The 11,080-nt window shown below is 40.9% G+C and overlaps 1 pseudogene; it reads left to right on the top strand.

The window, feature by feature from the left end:
• The first annotated feature begins 1,066 nt into the window (after nucleotides 1-1,066).
• LOC126163709 (5S ribosomal RNA) lies at nucleotides 1,067-1,184 on the top strand (annotated as a pseudogene).
• The last annotated feature ends 9,896 nt before the right edge of the window (nucleotides 1,185-11,080 follow it).

Below are 11,080 nucleotides of genomic sequence, written 5' to 3'. Positions count from 1 at the left end.
AAATGTCTCCCGTATCTGCGAAGAGAGTAAGTCTATAGATTAAACTAAAGTAATAAAATGATTGTCTTCAAATAAGCGATTTTCGCAGTTATGTAGAATTTTTTTGGGGCTAGTGCAGCACAAATAGTTGAAAACTCTGAATGATTTGAAGGAGGGACGACTGGGTTTATCGTCTCGTCGACTACGAGATCATTAGAGACACCTCAGAACAAGGAAGGATGTGATGGGAACCGACAATGGGCCGTGCTCTTTTGTAGGAACTATCCTGACATTTACCACAAACTATTTGTGGACGTCACAGAACATTTATATCTGATAGCCACAATGGGATTTGAGTCCCCATCCTCCTGAATACGAGCCCAGGATCTTACCGCTACACCACCTCACGATTCGTACTTGTCATGCATGCTGTGTAAGATACGTGTGGAACATTCGGCTGCTAAACTGAGTAAGTCCTGTAATTGCTCATCTAGGGCGAAAGATGACGTGATTCAACCTTATGGATTCGTCAGTTACTTAGTAGCTGGTGTCCTGAGGACCTTTTCTCACATATCAAAAACGATCACTGTTTCATTAATGTAATAGAAGATCCGACACATTCAGCATCTATCCTCTAACTGTGGGTTGCGCCAAGTATTTTTGCACCACCTTCTCGATTTCAGCTGTAAGAGTCGTGAATAAACTAGCCAGTAGCCTGCGTCTTGTCCACTGGTCTCTGCATTCAGCATGAGATTAGTACTGTAAGTGGTATAATCTACTTAGTTCCTCTCACTGCGTAATCCAGCTGCCTTTAACAGACCCGACAACGAACTATTGTTACCACTACATCGTCAACACTACCCATGCTTTCCTCACACCTATCGATCGTTGTTTCCTTTTAGTCAAATGGTTCTCTACATTTGATCCCTCTTATGCTCCTGACATGCATATCTGTTAGTATGTCATACGCTCATTGGAAAAGAATTTAATGAGAAAATTACGTATCACAATCTTAATAAGACTGACATGTGTGACATATCGTTAATTTATTATCTATTATTATTATTATTATTATTATTCCTATTGGGGCGACGGCCTTGCCGCAGTGGATACACCGGTTCCCGTGAGATCACCGAAGTTAAGCGCTGTCGGGCGTGATCGGTACTTGGATGTGTGACCATCCAGGCCGCCATGCGCTGTTGCCATTTTTCGGGGTGCACTCAGCCTCGTGATGCCAATTGAGGAGCTACTCGACCGAATAGTAGCGGCTTCGGTCAAGAATACCACCATGACAACCGGGAGAGCTTTGTGCTGACCCCACGCCCCTCCTACCCGCATCCTCCACTGAGGATGACACGGCAGTCGGATGGTCCCGGTAGGCCACTCGTCACCTGAAGACGGAGTTCTTTTTTTTTATTATTACTACTACTTTTCTGTTTGACCTCCCGAAGCCCACATGAAATATCTTGTGTCCTCTTTCTTTCGCGCTTTCTTTCTTTGCGGTAGTTTTTCATTCATTTCGTATGTTGTCCTCTTTTCCCTTCTGTCCATACGACACCTATTCTTGTCTTTATTTCCTCTTGGGAGCCCTTAAGGCCTTTTTCTTTTGCTATGAACTTTTTGCTTTTTCCTATTTCTTCCTCTGTTATTTTCACTTCCCTCGTGTCTGCATTAACGTCTTTGACACATGACTTTGATGTTTTTGGGTTCTGTCAAGAGAGTTAAAATTCTTTTCCTTATTTTTTCTCATTTAGCCTTTTCAGCTGTCCATCGAATACAACGCTTCTTTTCCTCATTATACCTGATACTCGCTCTATTCTTTCATAAACGTCTTTATTACTTCTTAAATTCCATTTCCCAATGTCATATTTCAGTCCCAAGACTTTCTTGACTCTTATCTTTTCTTTGTTTTCTATTTTACCTGACTGGTTGATGGTATTTGAAGAAAGACATTCTGAAATTTGACGACATTTTAGACCAATGACAATGTTGTTGTGCCAGAATTTGGTATTTATGGTAAATTATTTCTTCTTACACAACTTATTTGTAAGTTGAAAAGCTACTTCCATTTTCTTACCTTTGCTAAGTTATTTTCTGTGAGCAAAGCCTTTGGTTGTATTTTAATTACGAAGCCCTTTTTATTCTTTCGCTCCTTTGTGTCTGTCCTAACTCTGTTTTCCCAAAAGATATACATGTGCCTGCTTTTGAAGCTATATTTTGTAAGACATTTATCTGCAATGTTGCATCTTCCATAGTTGCAGCAATATCATCTGCAAAAGCCCAACAATCAATTCTCGGATTACTCCCTCTTCTCCCAATTATAATTTTTTAATGCCTTCTTCTTCTGTGTTTTTCTGATTATCTTCTGCAGTACATAACAGAAGTGGGACAGGCATTATTATTATTATTATTATTATTATTACTTGTTCAGTAACAATATTTTTATTTTCTTGTTTTAGTCCAAAGCGTTTCAGAGATACATGTCCACTTTCAGTGAATGCAGTGACGTTTTATGGGCGTTACATCTGCTTCAGCTTATAACCTAACAGTAACTGAAAGTCACAGTTGTTAATTTCAAGCGAAAAAATCTCGGTTGGAATATAGATGAAAGACAAATGAGATAGAAGTGAAGGAAACAAGGATTATTAACAAAATCACACCAACTAATATGCCCCCCTGCATATCAGCAACACTGACTGGCAACTACCAGCTGCTATTAGAGCCGACCAACAGGCCACAGCAGGGACACCCCAGCCACAGCTCGCCCACAGACGCACAAACAATCTGCCAACACTCTCTCACACTGTGCTTCCGCTACATGACCTATCGGACACAAGATCGATAACAAACCTAACTGTTGCAGGTTTCTGACGCTGAACGAGGACTCTGCACCAGCACCCAGCGCCAGCCGCCGAGCAGCACAAACGCACAACGTCAAGGTATCGACATGCATGATACCCACTACTAACAAAGCCTATCCTTGCACAACCTATCGCAGACAGCAAGACAACCGCTACTGCTCTTGCCGCCCGGCCTAACTTTCGCAGAGGTTTTTTTCCCTTGGCTCTTGCCTTGGCACTTTTTTTTCCTCTGCCCTTCAAACCGCTACCCTTCGTCAGATTTCGACCAATCTATCTCCAGATGAGCGCATATTAATGGTTAATCCTAACCAGACGTACGCAAACATCGCAGTACCCACATCCTGCGACACCTCACTTTAGTGAATACTAACCCTTATGCAGAGATGGCAGTAGACCTTTTGTGTTGGCCATCATGCCGGTGTGGGCGTGGAGGGGCTCCACCTCTTAAGAAAAAAAAAAACTAATATGCCTAAGCCAGCCACAGGAATGGGAGGTGCCGTCTCCCGAGAAATATAATACAGGAGTCGAAATCTAGATGAACGGAGGACAGATCAAAAGAGAGAGGATTAGGTGATGTTTCTAAGGACATGACATTATAAATATGCTTGGTTGAGAAGAGAAAGCTAACGAATAGACACGAATAAAAGCAACTTGAAATGAAATCCTAGACGTTCACGGCGCAGCAGGGCAGTGTGCCAAAATAAGGTCACCGTTCATCTTTCTGCGTAGCGACTGACTCTTTAGAATATCAAACAATGTGTGGATTAGTTACAGGGACTTCACCATTATAAATACCTGTAACTTAAGTTGTTTCATATTTCATAGCGACTGAAGTACAGCTCTTCTGTATTATACAACTCTTCTGTATTATATAATAATTTATTGTGTCCAAGATAGCTTAGAAATTACAGTGTTCACGTCACCGGTTTCAGCACTTTATTTCCATCTTCAGATGCGATTGCTCCGCTAGCAGCTTCAGGATACATAACAGATCGAGTCAATTATTCTGAACATTATGAAATCTTATAAAATGTGTCAGTGTATAGATCATATCGTCATGTGTTAGAAGAGGCTGACGTAATAAATTATTGCCCTAACACTTAAGAAGTTGAGTATTTCCATTTGGCAACATGACAGTATTTAAAAAAACCTCTTTTGTATTGACTGGTTTCCACCAGTTGAGCAGACTATTTCGAAGAAAAAACTGAATTTATGACGTAAATTTGGGTTTCAGGCTAAAATCAAAATGGAGCCTTGTACTGTTATCATTTTTCCTTATTTTCCATAAACTTTTGGACGAAAAATACAATTTAAATATCCCACATTAGAACTATTCTTAATGCAACACAGACCGATTCGCATAGAAAGTGATCATTGCTATGGCATTCATAATGGCTTTGACATAGGAATAATTTTTCTGCAGGCCGCACGGTATAAAACGGCTGAAGGCGGCGACCGCAGCGTTGAGTTTTACCATTTGTACATAATCCAGCACCAATTTATATTTCGTATGCACGGCACGAGCCATATTTCGACGGACAACCGTAAAATATTTCAGTTGCAGAACAAAGGTAATTTGGAACATTATACTGCGCTGTAGCACATAATTAAAGCTGTATTATCCAACAGGTGAATGGAACCGCACTGTGTTATGCAACAGAGATTATGACAGTTGCAAATCAGCTTGGGCTCAAAAATTAAGTGAAAAATTTCAGTTGTCTTTTCACACACAGAGGTCTACATTTTATCATTATTATTATGATTATTATTATTATTGCATTTACATAGTGCAAAATCATGTTAGTGCCTCTCATGGTTAAATATAGACGACTTTAGATGCTGTGTTGGAACTGGCTCATGAATAATGGATTTTCAACAATTTGTTGTACTAAGTGAAATGGTCTGATTTCGGAAACAGCACGGATCCGCAACGCTAGTTTATTTTTGTGAAATCATTTCGTATTTCATTATTATTATTATTATTATTCGTCATTTCGTCCGAATATTCCTTGATAGGTGCTGTTCATAAGGAGGAAGATACTAGGTTGTGAATGGACTTATATTTTTATGTAGTATACTGTTTAAGTGTAAGAAGTTATCACCCTCAATTATTATTAAAACACCTCATCATTATAAGTTATTTTTATGTCAACCTTTGCTGTTCCTGACACACAAACTACAATATTATTTGAACGACATGTAGAGCACACGTTATCATTCAGCTTTATCTCTGCCAGTTTGCTGAGAGATGTCGCTGTACATGTCACACATTTCTTTGTCATATTCTATGTCACATCTGCTTAGGAGATAGATCCCCACTGGTGACATAAAATATTTCATTATATGGCCACAATCTTGAACATAGCTCTCGACAGCAACTGTGAGTAAGCTTCCATTAATCGGGCTCTATCCTGGGTACTGTGAGAAAGAAAAAAGTTGGTAAGTCGACATCTACCATCGAAAATTAGTGTTCTCAAGAACTATGTGGATTTGCAGTAGTAAGAACAATCAATTTATAAGCAGAAGAAACTGAAAATTTTACTTTTCAGCCAGATAATTTTGATGTTAATGGAAGTAGAAATACTACAGTGTAAGCAAAAAACTATATTTTCGAATAACTTGTTATTACTGCATCGACCAAAAATAACTTCAACAAAAATCACGATAGCAGCCAGCGCCAATTACGATTCATGGGGGAAGTGGACAGTTAGCATTCCTCATCGGCGGCAGCAACATGTCGCAAGATCATGTACTCGTAGTAACGTAGAAACCTAGGTCAAATTTACAGAAACAAGTTAATTGGCTGTTTATTTTATTAATTGATCACTACATGGTGTTGTTCTATTGTGTGCCTTCATTTTTAACTATACTTAATTTTAATTTCATTTACTACTTGAATTTAATTTTGTTCTATACTAGGCCAAACGCCGCCGTTTATTCCCTGTTCTATGACGTGATGTAAATTTCGTCTTTATCCAAAATATGAGATGGGTTACAGTATGTAAGACCTCTTCTAATTCTTTGAACTTTTTGTGCCTTAGCTATGGTACACCTGATACGTGTTTCCTGTAATCACTTGATAATGATCACACAGATAAAACTCCGCAGCGGTGGTGATTGTAAAATCAAAGTTTCTTTAAAATTAGGAAGAAAGTTAATGCACTTAATGCGACTGTTTAAGCGAAAAATACTGTGGGTAATGATTATACAGGACAACAACTTACTTCGAGAGGCAGTCTTAACAGTAAATTGAAGATTCGTGTCATAATGCAATGGAGCACAAACAGTCGTGACGTTTTCTTACATATTTCGAGAAAGACTGACAGAGACGCATGTGATGTTGGTGTAAGTGTGGGGAAGGTCAAATGTTTATGAGCTGGAAAGGAAACGTATCGCAAAAACATAATTGTATGGCATAAATACCGATCACAAAGTACTGTAAATGAATCGCGAGACGTTATTTCATGTATAAGGTAAGCAAATTTCAATGTATACTGTTGAACCACAATATCACTTATTAACAGATCAGCAGTTCTAAACTGAGCTTCTCCTGCAGAACAAAATGTTTAAACAAGTAAATGGAACGCACCTGGACATCATCTTTATAGCCACTAATATCGATACGTGAAGACCTCGTCATTTTTAAGGCACAAATGCAACACTGAATCGCTGTGCCTGCCGATTTCTCATTGCGTTTCTGGCTTTAAAATTAAGGGATGTTCCCTTGTCGAAATATCGGTAATTGCCAAGGACACTGCCTGATTACATTCAAAAGAATTTTTTCAACTTTTTTAGCAGTGCTTGTTGCCTGTGGCACAAAATGTGCTTGCACACTTTATAACAAATCATTGTTATACGAACTAAGGCTCCCATTAATATCATGCGCCAGCTATTGCGTCATCCAGTACAAGCAGCCCTGGGTAGTCTACTAGAGCAATATTAGACACACAGCCTGCATCACACGGCGGCCTACCTTCGAGGGGAATGGAGCTCGCACACGCTGATGGTTCTCGTATCGAACATCTAATACACGTCTTGAGATTGTCTGCATTCGTAAATCCCATTCACTGTCGTCTTTTTGTGTAACGTTTCTCATATATCCGTCGCTCATTGTGATGATAACGTCCCTATGTTCTTAATTTGTCGTCTGGGTCGATACCGTTTTGCACCTCCACTAGCTGATAATGGTTCGTACAAATGACCTATTATAGTGCACCCATCTATCTGCGAACGCTCTACAAAACCGTTTATGGATTATGAACTCCATTCACTCTCATGTTGAGAAATTCCTTTACACCTATTTACGACCTATGTGTTCACAGAGCGATCAGTACCCGTTGCCCAACATTTACTGGTTTGGCTTCGCTGCGTAGCTCTTCAGCGACATTTTTTTCCTCTATAGAAGTTCTAAACATACTTATGTCATAGTGGTAAGAATTTTACTTACTTTATTTTATAACATCTTTAGCTACAATTCAGTTCACACCTTTTACGGGTTCCAGACGCTTAAATTAACGCAACCTCAAAAGGATATGTATTTCGAATTCGGACATGCATGTCAGAACCTACAACAGACGATCTTTTCTAGACGAGCGCCAGCTATTGCGTCATCCCTCACGAACAACTGCGGTAGCCTGTTAATGTAACAAGAGGGATTTTTTTTTTTTCGTTTCCCAATTCCGATCATCACGAAATGGAAACCACAGTGAAAATTAAAAATGTTTTGTACGCAATAATAGCTACACCTTCCAGCTACTTCTCTTCATAGTCGCCATTCTGACAGTTACCGTATCGTTGTACGTGTTCCGACCTGACGAAATTGCAATGGTCTGGTACAAATGTAGGTTCTCTGGGTGCTCTGACAGGTGGTCAGTTGTTACCGGCAGTAGATGAAATATTAGTTCACTTTTTTAAATGAACGAATGAAAACATCTGCTTATCTTTGACGCAGCCTTTTGCCATAGGAGTTGTGGATGATTTGCAACTGTCAAGGTCTAGCAAACTTCATTCACTAATTGACATATTGTTCTCTTGAGGTACAATGTTCAACATTAGCAACAGTACATGTTCATTTGAAACTTTAACAACTCGTTGGCCCTAGATGGTGATGCTGAGTGCTGAAGCTGGGCGGAGAGATCTTGCGTACAGAGTAGTCGGCAATATTTAACCTCAGCGTGAGGCCGTTGCTATCCTCAGAGAGGACACGTGGTCTTCAGAAGCGCATGCCGTAAGTCGTTGCGGATTGCAGCGAGCCGTCGCTAATGTCTGTGATATCGATTCGCGTTATCGACTTTGGTATGTCAGCGCGGTCTTTGGACAATACCAGACAACCAACTTTCCCAGACACTCGTGATAGAAACAAGATGCGTAAGCTTTCCGCAAATCTCTACGCTGCACTGTCCTCACAGTCAGTGACTGATGGGATCAAAGAGAACAAAATCAGAAGGAGCGAAGTCCGGGCTTATGGTATGAGATCAAACACTTCCAATAGAAAACGCAGCAGGAGCATTTATTTGCAGCACCGACGTGCATCCAAATATTATCACGGAGAAGGACTGTGTCTGATGACAGCATTCTTCTTCACTTTCTCTGACTTGCCCTTAACAGACGATTTTCTCGAATCTCCTGATCCACTCGCGCAACAAAATGATCGCCTGATACTCGCTTCATTCCGTAACCGCCTGCATCCCGAACCTCTGTACGTCTTGCTTCGAAGTTCTTGTTCCACTGCTGCACTTTGCAGTAATGCATGACAGTTACGTTATGTGGTCTGCATGAAATCAAGCGGAACACCTTGGCACGAACAAATCGAATGACAGCATGCACTTCACACTTGGCGGTAGACACCATTAGGCTCACTGTCTGCTTGAAGCTGAGAAGTGCGACGCGACGCGATCGGCGAACATACTAGAGACACTGCGAAACACATGTGCACAAAGCGTCACCGGATTTTAACTGTGATTTTAATTTCGTCACCGATCGGACCTTGAAAAAACAGTAGCCATCGTATTAGAGGGGTACTTGTAGCGCATGGTAGTCTACCTTCCAGGGGAGCGGCGCTCGCGCCTACAGACGGTTTTCTTATGAGAACATCCAATACACGTCTTCACAACGTACGTCCCATTCACTATCGTCTTCTCGTGTAATGTTTCTAACATACCTGTCGCTCCTTGATCATAACGTTACTTTTTTTTATTATACGGAAACCTGGAAGTGTTCACATTCTTTTTTTCGCTATTATTGCGGACTTTATGTTTAAAAAGTTACCTGCAGCATAACCATGTGTTTCCTAAGGCTTAAATATGTCTAAAATAGGCAAATTCTGTCATGTGAAGGCAGAGGAGTTCCGTGGAACTATTCATAACTCACAAAAGGGTTTGGAAAGTGCACTCGTTACTCTTTTACGTAAATAGTTGATTCAACAAAGTTAGATGCTTACCATAAGATTATACAGACCTTAACACCAAGCGTTTTATTATAAACAACGTTGCTCCAATATATACCTGCTTCACAGAAAAATAGTCTAACAAACGCAACGAAAGAAATGTTCGTTCAAAGATCTTAATGACCTCATCCCCAGTTGGGCTTTGAAATGTATCGATGGTAACATGCGAAACTTTGTGCCAGAGCGGGCTTCGAACCCAGATTTCCAGCTTTACGCAAGCGCTGGCCTTAACCACCTCGGCCAAAAAAAGGCTCTGAGCACTATGGGACTTAAGATCTGAGGTCGTCAGTCCCCTAGAACTTAGATACTTAAACCTAACTAACCTAAGGACATCACACACATCCATGCCCGAGGCAGGATTCGAACCTGTGACCGTAGCTGTCGCGCGGTTCCAGACTGAAGCGCCTAGAACCGCTCGGCCACTCCGGCCGGCTCCACCTCGGCCATCCGAGCACGCTTCCCTTCCAACCCAAATTCCCAGCCTAGCGACACCTACCCATGAACCCCTCACTCTCAGACCCTGATTCCCGTACGAGATCTGGCATGGTGTGCATTCGATCTGCACTGTTCACTGGGGGTCGTCGTCACACACACACACACACACACACACACACACACACACACACACAATTAAGTACTATTTCATAGGAATATGCAGAAGGGTATGATTGCGTGGTCTGGAATCTACACAACATTTATTTATTTCAGCAGCAGAGTTCAGAAAAAAAACTGTATGTTTAAAATACCGAGTACTATTTTCACCCTATAACACATTCCAAAGTTATTTCTTACCTCATCGACGCCTTGTGTACGGCACTAGAAGAAAACTCCGAAACATACGTACCTGAAACAGATAAATGTATTTCCCATTTACTGCTAGTTCCAGCACAGAGAAATATTTCAGGATAAGATGGTTCAAATGGCTCTGAGCACTATGGGACTTAACTTCTGAGGTCATCAGTCCCCTAGAACTTAGAACTACTTAAACCTAACTAACCTAAAGACATCACATACATCCATGCCCGAGGCAGGTTTCGAACCTGCGACCATAGCGGTCGCGCGGTTCCAGACTGAAGTGCCTAGAACCGCTCGACTCAGGATAAGAAGTCTTACATGAGATATCTAACAAGAACTGAAAGAGTTTGATGCTCTTATGAAGCAATCTAACCTAAACGATAAAGAAATAAACCAACACACACACACACACATACACTGTATGACAAGAACAATGAAGACGCCCAGAATGGCGGGAGGAAACGAAATGAAACTACTCAGATTGAGAGACACCTGATGTTATCTTAGTTATCACAAAATCGAGTTAAATTTAGAAATAACTTGGCAATATGAGACACCTATCAGTATGACATTGCACCCTCTTTGGACTGCTTGTATCCTGAGGCAAGTTAGCCTACATCAGTAGTTCCCAACAGGTGGTCCGCGGACCCCCAGCGGTCCGCGAGCTATGCGAGAGGGGTTCGCAAGATGCTATTAGAATAAAAAATATATTACCTGTAAATAAAGGGTGTTTCAAAAATGACCGGTATATTTGAAACGGCAATAAAAACTAAACGAGCAGCGATAGAAATACACCGTTTGTTGCAATATGCTTGGGACAACAGTACATTTTCAGGCAGACAAACTTTCGAAATTACAGTAGTTACAATTTTCAACAACAGATGGCGCTGCGGTCTGGGAAACTCTATAGTACGATATTTTCCACATATCCACCATGCGTAGCAATAATATGGCGTAGTCTCTGAATGAAATTATCCGAAACCTTTGACAACGTGTCTGG

This window comes from Schistocerca cancellata, chromosome 2, assembly GCF_023864275.1.
Source record: "Schistocerca cancellata isolate TAMUIC-IGC-003103 chromosome 2, iqSchCanc2.1, whole genome shotgun sequence".
In the NCBI taxonomy this organism is placed as follows: Eukaryota; Metazoa; Arthropoda; class Insecta; order Orthoptera; family Acrididae; genus Schistocerca; species Schistocerca cancellata.
Note: the sequence above shows the minus strand (reverse complement) of the source record. Positions and strands in the feature narration are given on the sequence as shown.